This window comes from Pinus tabuliformis, chromosome 4_1 (assembly GCF_031772625.1).
Source record: "Pinus tabuliformis cultivar Carrire ecotype Pingquan chromosome 4_1, CPIR1, whole genome shotgun sequence".
Classification (NCBI taxonomy): domain Eukaryota; kingdom Viridiplantae; phylum Streptophyta; class Pinopsida; order Pinales; family Pinaceae; genus Pinus; species Pinus tabuliformis.
The window spans coordinates 206,573,672-206,588,427 of record NC_142303.1 but is presented as its reverse complement, the minus strand read 5'-3'; the positions used below and the strand labels follow the sequence as shown (position 1 = coordinate 206,588,427).

Here is a 14,756-nt window from a genome sequence, read left to right as displayed (position 1 = left end):
CGTATTTCATGATCGCTCCAAGCATATCGATATGAGGTACCACTATATTCAAGATATGGTGCAGCAGGGAGCTATCAAGCTCCAACATATCGGTACAGATGAACAGGTCGCCAACATTTTGACAAAGCCCCTAGGAAAGGTCAAATTCCTGACTTTCCGAGAACAACTTGGTGTTGTTCAAATCCCCTCTGATGAGGGTCCTGTATGATGCATTGACCTCTGGGAGCTCGGGGGGGGGGGGTACTTCTTGGAGTGATATATCACCACAAGGTGATTCACCATCCCCTAGTGGTATAAATGTACACCCCGTGGCGACTATGTAGTAGGATGATTGGTTCTCCTGTGAGGTCTGGATGATGTGTTCTCCATGACAACTATGTAGCAAGATGATTGGTTCTCCGGTGAGGTCTGAATGATGTGTTCTCCATGATGATTATGTAGCATGATGATTAGTTCTCCTGTGAGGCTTGGATGATGTGTTCTCCATGGCGATTGTGTAGCAGGATGATTAGTTCTCTTGTGAGGACGAGATTGATTAAGTTCTCCTGTCAAGGTATCCTACCCATGCAGTCAGGGACTCATGGGAAGTACCTCTCATCTGATCAATGAGCAGGGAAATGAAGTTAGGGACCATAGTAGTACTAATGGACGCATCGTTGTATCTACCGTACTCCCTACGCTAGGATGACCTTCATTGATCTGGGATCAATGATACTAGTTTGGGACCAGTGGTAGGAGTTGTACCCACTATGAGACTGACTTCAGGTTGGTTGAGACTGGTCTGGGACTAGTGGTACATACTCTGAGACTGCCCTCGGGTCAGTGCAGTATTGGTCTGGGACCAGTGAGAGTGGTACATACTATGACGCTGACTTCGGGTTGGTTGAGACTAGTCTAGGACTAGTGATACACTCTCTGAGACTATGATACTGGTATAGGACCAGTGGTAGGAGTGGTACCTACTATGACGCTGACTTCAGGTCGATTAAGACCGATCTGGGAGCAGTGGTACACACTCTGAGACTGACTTTGAGTCAGTGGAGGATGATACTGGTTTGGGACCAGTGGTAGGAGTCGTACTCACTATGATACTGACTTCAAGTTGGTTGAGACTGGTCTGGGACCAGTGGTACATACTCTGAGACTGACTTTGAGTCAGTATGATACATCCTCGATCATTTCTTCTTCTTCATAATTCAGACAAAAGTAGAGCAGAACAGAACAAAGTAGAGCAGAGGAGAATAGAGCAGAGTAGTACAGGGCAGAACAAGAAAGAGTAGAATAGGCAGAATAGAGTAGAGCAGGGAAAGGGTCAGGCTGTACAAGGTAGTGCATTTGATGGATGAATAGTAGCGACCGATAGACAGATTGCAGATGAAGTTCTCCCTAGTTGAAAGGGAGCGTTAAAATTGGCAACTAGGGCCAAACTTCATGTGGGTCATCTTATTCATGGCTAATAATATTTTTTTTAGATTCCTCTCATCAAGAGGTGTAGGATTGATCTAAAGATCATCCGATTCCGATAAGTATTTATGAAGATATGAATTTATTTTGATTATGGAATAATTATCGAGCCGACCTACAACTCATGTAGGCTCAGAAGCCCAACAGTCACATCTATTAAAACATCAACAGTTGTGTATAAATACAGAGGGAATTTTCCTCATTTTCACTCACTCATCTCATCACATCTCTCTCTCTCTCTCCTGCGCAGAAAAGAGGCTCTTCTCTACTGCGCAGAAAAGAGACTCTCTCTCACACATGTGGAAGGAAGCTATTGAACCTGAAGCTGCAACTGCAAATCCAAAGTTTGACCAGCGTTGACCATCAGATCTCCTCCTCTAAACTGCACTGTAGGTCCATCTGGACCTCCTCTGAAGGCCGCATTTTTTGGTGGTGGAATCAAGCCGATCCGACGGTCGATTTGCGAGATATCGTCTGCCCTAGTTTTGATGATGAAGCCACTAATGCTAATGCCACTGATCTAGGGTTTGCTATTACTGATATAAATCAGATTTATTGTACTATTTCTCTCTGTTGAATTATTGAAGATAAAAGAAGATTTGATCAAAGGGTTTCCCCACACATTGTGGGGTTTGTCCCTGGCTAGCCGCCACATCTTGTGTCTCTTGTCTTGGCTTGTTTTCAGTTGATCATTTAATGTTCTATCTGCACTTTAATTATGCACATGTGATTGCTAATCTATGAATAATAATAAGAAAGAAAAGTAAATTTCTCTAAGCATAGAACATACCATAACTTAACAGTGTGGAAAGAAATTTGTTGTAATTTACTGGTATTTTTTTTCTGTTCGTGGATGTTTTTATGTATAATTTTTGTAGTCGTCTTTCCTTTGTCATTTTTTTCTTTTTGTTGGCCCATCTGGCTAGAGGGTAAAAAAAAATTGTGCCAATAATTTGCACCAGCCGAGAAAATCCCGATTCCCCTGTTCAATTGGGTAACAACAGCGGTGGAGAGAAGCCTAGGTGGTTGAAATTGTGGCCAGACAAAAAGTTATGGACTTGGTCAGCCTGCAACCTCAGGAAGAGCACAATATCATTAACTTCTTGGTTGAAAATTTCCTAGGTTTCTATAAGTTTGTTGGCTCATCATTAGGTTGGTGGTTGATTTGTTTTTCTAAAGGCTCTCCTTATTCGTGGGGCTCGTGACTAAAATGGGGTCTTTAAAAGGTTAAGATGTTAATGATGGAGTTCCAATGGATGATTCTCTTGCAACTCCAGGACTCAAAAATATTATTGAGTCTGTAGATTTACAATATGAGTTTGTGGCCACCAATTTCAATGGTTCAATAAAGAAGAAAAAGTCGAGGAATGTTGGGTATGTGTTATATTATTTCCACGACTAGCCCCACCTGCTACCCAATAATAGTTGGGTGGACCCAAGGATGGGGTCGCGGGTCCAAAGATGGTGGTAAGACCTACCCATGGTTTTGATAATGGCTTTTGCACATAGTTTTAGGCATGATGGTCTTCTGCCCATGGTTTTGTAGATTTGGTCAAGGGAACTACGGTTATGTTCTAGTCTAGGGTTAATGGATTGGGGTTTATGGATTCTTTGGCATGTATATATATGTATTGTAACATTGAAAGGAATATAACGAAAAATCAATCTAGTAGTCTCGATTTTGGGATCCAGGGGAAAAACTTTGTGTATATTTGTTTTCTATTCTCACCATTGTTTATATTTTCTATTTGAAGAATTCGTTTGCAAGTAAATTTTATACTGGGTTAAAACCTACAAGGAATTCTAATAAAACTCCTGTTAAGGCTATTTGAGTCTACAGTTTCAAGTCATGATAGTGTTTTCAACCTCGTACCAATATATGTTGTTCCAGGAGTTGATGAGTGTGTTATAGTTTTAGATACCATGAAAGGATGATTTGTCAAGCTACTCTTTTAGTTTTAACGAACTTGGTATAACATTTGGAGATGCAAATTTTCCTGATAAACACCCAACCAAGGAGAAAATCCTTTGTAGCGTTACCTTACCTACAATGAACCAAAGCTCAATCGATCCTCCTAGTGCTGAAGAAGGAGAGGCACTATGAAACCCATCAATTGAATACCTTGGTGCTACGCAAGTTTTTGGAAGTTGTGCAAATTATGTCATTGACAAGCCAAGGATCACAAGATGACAATAATTATGCCTCACCATATTCAATCAGTTGTTAAAACCAATATGCCTAATGATTTCATGTGAAATATGAGTGCACAAGGCAACACAAAGGAGAGATGGTGATGCACATATTGCACAATGGCACTTTTCTTTTCAAATAGGAAAGGATATAATATTTGGCATTGATGGTGTTGGAATAGTGACAACAACTATTATTTTAATATAGGCATCATTAATGGCGTCAAGGGCAAGAGAGCATGCATTGGTGGTGTGTTTTTGCAAATGTGGATGTCACCTTTCATGACCACATAATATCAATTCCAGTATTTGATCAGTATGGATCAAGGACATGGAGGGTGTTGCAGTTACTTACGTGATGGATATTTTGTCATTACATATTTTTCAAGGCTATTACAGATGTTGTCAATGGATCATAGTCAACTGTGCAATGGCAGAAAGTTGCAGAAAGCCAAAATGGTGTGCACAAGGAACATCTTCCATCCATATTGATTTCAAAGATATTCTTCGAGTGAGAAAATGAAAGATATTGATGTTGGTGTTGACATTGCTAATGGTGATCAAGATAGGAGAAGAGAATTTTTTAGAGTTTTAGCCAGAAGACATGCAGGAATCATGCCATTGACCATTGATTCAACAAAACTAGTTATAAACCCCATTTACAAGGTAATGGTATGGGATGGGAACCGCTCTCGGAACTAGATTTCCAATTTCAAATACTAGAGGCAAGGAATTTGATCTATTAGTTCTAGGTATTGAGGACCCCTTCTAATGCCTCAGAGCTCCCTAGATACAGAGCTAGCAGAGGATAATGACTTCGGTTTAGAATTTTGTAGTGAATTATTACAGGGGATCTCCATCCCAGAACATGACAAACCCATAAATTTTATGTATGTGTGGAAAAAACTATGTTTGCAAACATTTTTTCAACAAATTTACACCAATGACTTATGTTCATATCACTTTATTTTAGTATCATGTTTTTTGGCTCACAAAGAACCCATGTAGTGCAGAAATTAAACCTGGGGTAGAGTATATGGGCAGTATTATTTAATACCCCCATCAAATGATACTAGCTAGTTTTGTGCAAACCAAAAAAAGGCGAGAGACAGAGCCTTCTAGATGAAGACCCCAACCCAACAGAAATAGAGAAATCCAATGGCACTGACAAGTGACAAAAGAAAAAGAATCCGAGTATGTATGAAGGACATAGATAATGGAAGAAGGGAGAGAAATAGTTAATGGTAGAATGGAAGGAAACAAAGTAGAGTAAAGAAGAGAGATGGGGTCTTGCAAGAAAGAGGTTGTGATGCTCATAGAAAGAGGAAGAAGTGAACAAGGAGGGAGTGTAGAGTAGAGAGTAAGAAGCAGGTTTCAGTTCAACATTTGGAGGTGGATCGGGATTGTGTAATGGTTGCATAAGCAAGCATGGATGTCTGGCTGCACCTGGCTTGGGATGAGCCAACTTTGTTTCGAGGGCCTATTGGAATCCAAGTGGGACTTGGGTTTAATTAGAAGATGAGATGTCATTAAATGTAAGGGAAATGAAATCCAAAAGAAATGCAAATGAATTTTTCATGGAGGGAAAATTAGTTAGGATATTTTATTAAAATATTCTCCTCTAGTTTCATGGGAAATTTTAGCATTATTGGTTTTGGAGAGGTATTCATTGGGATAGTAGTCTTATTCCTTTTGGAGAGATTGATATGAGGGTTTTAATGTGAGAGAGAAGTTGTGGAGATAGCGTAGCCTCCCTACTGCCATAGAAAGGAGGGCCTAGTTGTGATGTAAGTTTCTTTTGTTTAAGTAATCAAAAAGGAATCCAAATTCCAGATACTTTTTGGTTGTAGAAGTTTGTGTTGAAAGCATTTTGTTTTAATTTATTGGTTTGTTTGTTGTTCATGGATGTTGTTATATATAATTTATACAACTTCCTTTTCTTTGTCATTCGTTTCTTTTTGTTGGCCCTCCTGGCCAGAGGGTAAACGATTTATGTGACAACATCCGTATTGTACTCTCTTTTTGTGTATTCTTATGTGTTGTCACACACAAAATTGTCAGCTTAATCAAGCACAAATGTATTAATTCATTGCCTCATCATGCAACACTAAGCACGCTAATTTGCCACAGATTGATATGATGTTGTTCACAAATCTAAAGCCCATGTCAATTACATAAAATAAGAATACATGTAAGAATTCTATCAAGGTTAGTATCCATGACATATGCAAGTTTAAATTCAGTATATATAACAATTAAACTATCCAAATAAATTTTATAATTTATGTGCGAGCCTCTTCAAGTCCATTTTGAACCAAAACTCTGATACCCTCAATTTTTTCCCCAAAGTTTTAGTGTTGAACCTTCACCCTAATACAATTATATAAACACCTCCCTTCCAACCCATTAAATATTCTCAGGTTGAGGAAGGTTTACCTATTTGACCCAATATCTAAGGTATATTATGAAGATGGAATTACCAAAAACCTTACTTTTCAAATCCTACATAATTTAATTTTGATTCCTTGTGATTGGCTTGTCAATAGTTATCAAATGATATAATATTTATCCCATCTGACTCCCTAATCAAAAGTTATGTTAGCCTGAAGTTTGGCTTATTAAAATAGGTCATGTCATTACATTACCTATGTGGTACCCATGTGGCCTCCACTAAGATCGTGTGACCCTGTCAGGTCATTACAATGGGGTCCTTGATACTTACCCAACTAAGAACCAGGTCCACATCATACCGAAGCAACTGCTCCTTCACATGACCCCCCGCTATAAAATAATGATTTACAATTCCTTCTAGTGGGTGGTCTCCTAGTGGGAAAGGTTCCATCTCTAGAACTATGACAGTGTTGATGTGTAAAACAACTTTAACAAAAAATATATAGTGCGGACCCCTCAGTGGTGGTTTCAATTCTAGGATAGGGGGGCCTCGCAATCATTTCTAGTTATCGATCATGGAAATGTGGATCTACACTAATTGAAATCATGGCTCCCACCCCTATATTAAACATCGATGATGAGGGGAGGTGCCCTAAATCAACCTCAATCATTGATCTAGTCCTGGATGGTCATCCGCCATTTGACTAGTTACCTCACTCAATGAAACTAGTGACCCGACGGCAAGGTTCCCTTCTACAAGGTTCCACCATCATATCGAAATTGTTTGTTCCATACCATGCTTATGTTATGGAATGTACCTAGCACCAATGACCTAGAGCTGGTGTGATCCACCCTTGATCCACGTCACATGTGGATCAGATCCCATGCTTCTCTTACTACTCTACTCTTTCACAGACTCAATGACTAGCCTTCCAGTGGCAAGGATCCACAGTGTTGGAACCTCCATCAAACTTCTCGTTTCCCATTGAACAAGTCAGAAGTACATTTTTCTAGGTGGTGGTCTCTATTCCAATGACAGGTTCCAAAGGATGACACCACGATCGAATAAACCAAACTCTCATCGATGCTCCTGTTAGTAAGGTTAACAAAGTGCATGTGTTTTGACAGTTGGGGGTGACCCGATAACACGTTTCCATAACTAGAATCATGGTCAGATTATCCAGTTCTTCACCTCTTACCCACTTTCAAGGTTAACATGGCACTAGTGGTGAGTGGTGGGTGATAATAGGGATGAACATTGGAACCATGACCAAATCAGGGAGTTCATCATTGCTATCTTATTGCAAGGTGAACATGTGAAAATGTCTTAGTGTTGACCAGTCTTCTAGTGACAAGGTTCCAAGGGATTCAAATAATGGTTGGATCAGGAATCCTTTCGCCGCCTCACCTATTTGCAAAGTAAATAATTTTCAAAGGTTTTGGTGAGGGTGGTTTTATGGCGATAATTTTCCAAAGGGGACAAAACCATGGTAGGATTGACCAATTCTTCATCGCTTGCCTCCTTACAAGTGAAAATTTTGAAAATGCCCATTTTAGGTAAGTTAATGTGTAAGGGCCCAAACCTTAAACTACAGGGTATGACAGCATGATCACCATAAAGAAAAAATGGCACTAGAAAGGCTTGAAGCACACCAAACTAAGATGGGAGATAAGAACATAGCTCCCAAGGCTGATTTACATAGAACTTACATTGTTTAATGTAAACATATGAGACAATTCAACCCCTTCAAAGAGTTCGACATTCTAACTTTCAAATAGTAAAAATATCATAATATTTCAACCATTATAGCCACCTTCCACAACAAATACCATAACTATGCATAAACCCACAGTCTTCCACTTGGTTCATGACTTAAGGATACGCTAGCACATTTCACATATATGCATTTGGCTCATCATGTATAAAACAACCTACAATCCAAGAATATGGAAAGAAACCTTCATAGTACGACCATTCAATATGACCATAATATGCCAATGAATATAACAATGAACTACATGTTTTTCAATCATGATTATACAATACTATGCATTAGTTATTAACACAACATCACTATCATAGCCCATAATCCAAATATGCATAAGATTTACTTATTTGTGAATGTTAAGATGGTTGGCAAGTGAAAGATTGAATTTCACTCTCCACCCAACCATAGGCTAGCTACACTACAACTTTCTTGCAGCTAACCACCCGCGAGCCAGATCCAAATTCTAAGGGGACGCTTGCTCATGGAAATTTCGCACTAAAGCTTCGAAGACCCTCAAGTGATGGAGTCTGATATCTAAGTGGTTTCTCACATTCCCTCTGGAAATAAACACGACAGTGACCCACTTACTTCTGAGTCTCCCACTAACCACTCTGTTATCCTCCACAATATCCCAAGGTTGAGAAAGGATATCAAAGGGAATAACCTCAAACCACTTGGGTTCAATAGATAGCCCTACTAAAATAGAGAGGGATCTCTCTATGAATTCACATCCAATGATGACTGAAATGGGATAATATGTTAGGCTTAGGTATGGTTTTGAGGATTTTAGGGTTTTGCTGGATCAGGAGTGAAAATCAAGGAACTAGGTCAAAAGATCAAAGGTTTCAGCTGCAAGAGATATAAAGGAGCAGGTTAGGTATGCCTTTGTGTGATAATTTTTGTTTTTTTCGATGTAGTGCAGGGTGGAAAATCAATGATCAAATTGAACATGGAAAGCATGAATTCATTTATCAGATGATAGGTGACATAAACATGAAGTTCCTAACAAAAAATAGCTTAAACTTAAGAATTATGTTTAAAACCTCTTAGGAAAATCACTGAAAAGCATAGACATGGAAATAACATGGATTTATCATTCATATAAAACTATAACAGAGAGAAAACATTATCACAAATTCACAACACAAGAATTTCTGAATAATCGCTGCAAATTGTCCTTTGATTTCCTATAAAAAATGATGAAGTACAAGCTCCAAGAGTTATACTCACTGATGTCAAAACCTTTTTCACTCTGAAATTCATGAAATATATAAAATTAGCTCATCCCTAGAATAAGGGAGTTGAGTTCAATCATCTCCCTAAAGATAGAAACAGTTGCATTAAATTTGGCACTCCCTACTACGAATAGGAACTGAATTTATGAAAATAGGGGTCCAATACTAACTCATATCTCTTGAATAGTGACATCTATTACAAAATGGAAGAAGGTTTTTGTATACTAGCTTGTATTTGAGAGAAACCTCTCTCATTTTTTGTATATTCATCTCCATATCCTTGGAATATGTGTCGTAATCTCATGACTAAAACATGAAATCATTAAATGTTTAAATCAATAAAAATAGGCTGTAAATATCGAGTCAAATATTCCAATCCATGACATCAGAAAAGAAACTGAAAGAGGTTTTTGATATTTGACTCGTTCTTGAAAAAAACCTCCTTGGGGTTCTCAAAATTCCTTTCCATCTGCTATAAAAGAGTGCTAGAAAACAATTACTAAAACAATAAAACAAATTCAAAATTTGATTTTTTGAACATAAGCCTCAAATCTCGGTGCATATCTTCCAAATCATAACACCTGTGCATAAACTTAAGGAAATTTTTGTTCTTTGGTCTATTATTGACAAAAACCTCTTTCAATTTTGTAAAATTCATGTCCATTACTTCAAAAACAGATTTTGAAGTAAAAATATCCCTGTGTACAGCAAATGACCTCAAAAGACCCATGAGATTTTATGATGATACTTTTGATGATGACCATGACCTTAGGCTTGTGATGAGAGTAGCATATACATTATACATTTATACATTGACTCCGTTAGGTCCCTATAATACTAGTGATTTCCCCATTACTATTGTCATTGTAACTCTTATTGTTATTGTTGTGCCCTTATATTATTATTGTTATGTCGACTTTGATTATATTGTGACCCCTTAGACTCCTATGTATAGAAAGGAGGTTTTTTCATTTGTATCATCCAAGAATTGTTCATTTTTGTAATGTAAAGGAGGTTTCCCCCTTGAAGACGATGATTTTGAAGGCGTTGACCCATCTTTTCTTCTATTTTGTGAGCTGGTTGCATAAAATTTGGTATTAGAGGTTTGGATTCTAGGGTTTCGCTGCTCCAAATAGGTCATCGTGGAATTTCGCTATAAATTTTCTTCTACAACGTTTCAGACACTAAATAAAAAACCCATTTGAGCCGAAATATATTTCAACCTCAAGTTTAAATTCCATATCTTGTCTTGCTATATTTTTGGCGACATGATCCACAAAATTTAGGGCTTTTGCAGGATCCTGAATTATATCTCAAACAGGTGACCTGGGGAAAATAATCATAACTTTCTTTCTGAATAGAAGATTGAAATTTTGTAAGAAGTTACAAAAAGAGAACGACCTTTAGTTTTCTTTTTATCGGTTTCAGGTCCTAAGTCCGAAACAATGACATTTGCTTCGTACAATTTCGCTCTGCTGAACTAGTCTATAATCAGGTCATCGTGGGAGATTTGGAATAACTCTTCCTTGGAGAATCCAATCTTGATCATAACCATGGGGTTGGAAAGAGGAGTCAAAGGGCTATCACAGGATGCAATTTAAGACCTTGGAGATCCTAAATTATAGAGATACAACAGAATCAATATGGAGCTCCTACAAAGTGAAAAAAGGTGTGTAGTTTTTTTTTTAATTTTGCATAAGTTTGGTTTGAAAAAATAGTTTGAAGGAATTCAAAGTGCATTGTGAAGCATTATTATCATTAATTGATGCCTCGAAGAAAGAAAATGGAAACACCTAGTAAGCAACCTGAAATATCTAGCATGACTCATGAAGAAGAGGAAGAAATGCAACATGATATATCAAAACTACAAGACCAAGTGCAACAAAATTCACTCTCACAAAAAGTAACAGAAGTTAAGATGGATAGTTTAAAGAAAGGCATGGAAGCTAAGATGGATGGCGTGGAAGCTAAGATGGATGGTACATAAGAAAAACTTAAAGGCAACAAGGAAGATTTGAAGACAAACATGGAAGCTAAGATGGATGGTATAGAAAAAAACTTAAAGACAACATGGAAGATTTGGAAATTTTGCTACAAGAAATGCTTACTACTGGCGAAAGGGTAGTAAAGGAAACTCATGAGGAGAACAAAATAAATGTTAATCATGATTTCACAAGCTCTAACGATGGATTAAAGACCCACCATGTTCCAAATATTGATATGAGGAAGTTTGATGGCAAGGATCACGTAACATGGATACTATGTTGGAAATAATACTGAGAGGGGGGGGGTGAATCAGTATTATCAAATTCCTTTCAATTTATACAAATATTTGTAGATCTGACTAATGAAACTTGCGTATACCTTCCAGACTTATAATTTAATATATTCTTCAGATGTTGATCATTAATCTGTGAGTCAGAACCATATAATAGTAAACAGGAACAAGAAAAATAGATAGTCACACCAAAGAACACAAGATATAAGGTGGAAACCCAATGTGGGTGAAAACCACCTATTGCAATATGTCTCTATCTTCTTTCAATTAGAAAATTCTTTTTACAATGATTTTGTACTGGTGCAGTCTTATACCAGCACGCAAGCTTCAACCTGCAGAAGGCTACAACCTTCTCTTTTCTTCCAGGGACCACGTTTCATAAATTTTTAGACTGGATCCATGAATGTCAATCAAACATCAAATAGATCTGCAATCAACCAACTTCCTTGTACAAATACTGAATCAATAACTTCTCAACACACAGCAACCAGACACCAATTTAGAACCCTGAACACAACAGAAATAGACAGAAATAGCTAAAACATATTTCAAGAAAATTCCGCAACTTCACCAATAGAAACCTGCAGATATCCGCAAACTCTCTGTGTGAAACCTGCGGATCTTCGCACCTGCGCCGTGCCAAGCCTGCGGATCTTCGCTCCTGTACTATTTCTGCTATGTGGGTCTCTGCACCTGCGCTGTGTCACACCTGTGGTCATGTGAGTATAAATACTTTATCAGACTTCAAGTATACCCTAGACTATCAGATTTACAGATCTGATCATGCGCCACAAAGATCTCAACCCATCAGTAGATCTATCTTCTAATGCTCAGGTTTCTCCTTGATTCAGGTCCAACTATAACTCACCAACCGATCACCAGTACTTCAAATCTTGCTCTTCTTAAGATATTCAACACATGAGTGCACAACCAAATGATCTCCTTTCCTTTTTATAGACTAGGCCTTACGCAAACCATGGTCCAAAACCATAGAGATCCAATACTACGGACCCAAAACCTGGGTTCAATACTTTAGAAGAAAAACCACAGACCAAAACCATAGGATCAAAAATGTCGAACTAAATACCATGGATCAACCATAAGATTTCCCACGTGCACACGTTTTTCTCTGCATGGAAGTGCGTGTACTTTACGACCGCAGCTTTTGCTCGGTACACCTGCGGATATGTCCGCATCTTTTGTTCAACGCGCCTGCGTACATCCGCAGCTTCGTAAACAGGAACCTGCGGGTATCTCATTTTCTTCTATTTTGAGAGCCTGAACTTGTGATCTGCAATTTTGAGCGAGTTTCCATCAAGGACAACACTTATGCCATCGAGCCAAACCTGTGTCATAATGCCAACAATCTCCCCCTTTGGACTTGATGGCAACCCAAAGTCACTCAAAGTCTTTTCTCCCCCTTTGACATCAAGGGCAAAGGGCTATGCTCCCTCTGAGTACATGCTAAAATCTCTGCTCGGCTGTGTTGTCCAAGCTCCCCCTGACATATAGGCAAGATCTGCAAGAAGATGATCTACAAAAGAAATATGACTTTATACATCATAACTGACCTTCCTATCACCAAAGACTCATACATACGACTCCCATAGGCATATGACATTATCCATCCCAGGCATAGTGGGGCAACCAAGATAGGCCATTACATGACCTTGACAAAAGAAAGATAGAGACAAAATATCAGTAGCATCTGTCAAGCACTATTCAGATCAGTATCCATGTTCTCCTTCTTCACTTGCTCCTCCTGAAATCAAGACAACCGAAGAATTGAACCAAGATCTTCTATGATAATGCCAACAATGCATTATTAGAAGAATATATGCTCCCCCTGAACCTGTGCCAGATTGTCTCTGACATACCCATATCGGACTCTTCATCCTTGCTCTTCTTCAAGTCGACTGTACCCACATAAACCAGCATATGTACGCGTATACCCCATATGAAACTTGCGTACAACTAACAATCTCTAAAATAGACAAGATTAAAAAACAAGATGATGCATCAACTACCCACAGCTTTTGTTTGAGGTATTCAAAGGTCTCCCTGGGAAGTGGTTTGGTGAGAATATCAACAACTTGTTCCTTAGAGGGAACATACTCCAATTTGACCTTTTTTTCAAGCACTTGTTCTCGGAGAAAATGATACTTGATCAGTATGTGCTTAGTCTTTGAATGCATGACAGGATTCTTTGAAATACTGATTTCACTTATATTGTCACAGAAAATAGAGATAGGTGGAGTGGAGGTGATTTGAAGATCTTGCAATGTTTGCATCATCCAAAGGAGTTGTGTGCAGCAAGATGTGGCAGCTACATATTCTGCTTCAGTCGTAGATAATTCAATAGAGCTTTGTTTCTTGCTAAACCAAGATACTAATCTAGGACCCATGAAGAATGCACCACCACTAGTGCTTTTCCTGTCATCCACGCTTCCTGCCCAATCCGCATCTGTGTATGCATGAAGTGTGAGATTTGTACCTCTAGGATACCATAAGCCATAGTTTTGAGTTCCTTGAAGATACTTGAAAATTCTCTTAACTTCCTGAAGATGAGTTTCTTTTGGATTTGCCTGAAACCTTCCAACTATTCCCACTGCATGCATAATGTCTAGTTGGGTACCTGTTAGATAGAGCATACTACCAATCATGGATCTATAGGTTGGTTTATGTACTGCTGCTGATTCGTCATTTGCGCTGAGGCTGCATCCTGTCACCATAGGGGTACACACTGGTTTCGAATCCTCCATCCCATATTTCTTCAATATCTGCTTGAGATACTTGGTTTGTGATAGAAAAATACCATCTTTGTTTTGTTGAACCAAGAAAATATGTGAGCTCACCAAGCATGGACATTTCAAACTCCTTTTGCATCACCAAGGCAAAATTTTGACTCATGTCTTCTTCATTGCTGCTAAAGATGATATCATCAACATACACAACAAGTATTAGAAAATTTTCATTGTCAACCTTTATATATAGATTGCTATCAGTTGATCCTTTTATAAAGCCTTGTTGATGGAGGTACTTATCCAACCAATAATACCATGCCCTAGGAGCTTGTTTAAGGCCATAGAGAGCCTTTTTGAGTCTACATACAAGTTTTGGATCATTTCCAAGAATAAACCCATCTGGTTGTTCAATATATACTTCTTCCTCCAAGTCTCCATTTAGGAAAGCAAACTTCACGCCCATTTGAAATACTTTGAACTTCTGAAAGCTAGACAGAGCAAGGAACATCCTTATAGCCTCAAGTCTGGCAACTGGTGGAAATGTTTCTTCAAAGTCTATGCCTTCTTGTTGTGCATACCCTTTACAAACAAGTCTTGCCTTGTTTCTAACGACATCCCCATTTTCATTCAGCTTATTTTTGAAGATCCATTTTGTCCCTATGACATTCTTATCTTTTGGTCTAGG

The 14,756-nt window shown here is 38.4% G+C and overlaps 1 pseudogene; it reads right to left on the bottom strand.

Annotated features, from left to right (window-relative positions):
* Positions 1-12,586, bottom strand: part of LOC149174939 (protein BYPASS1-LIKE pseudogene) — a 101,292-nt pseudogene extending 88,706 nt beyond the window's left edge.
* Positions 12,587-14,756: the final 2,170 nt, after the last annotated feature.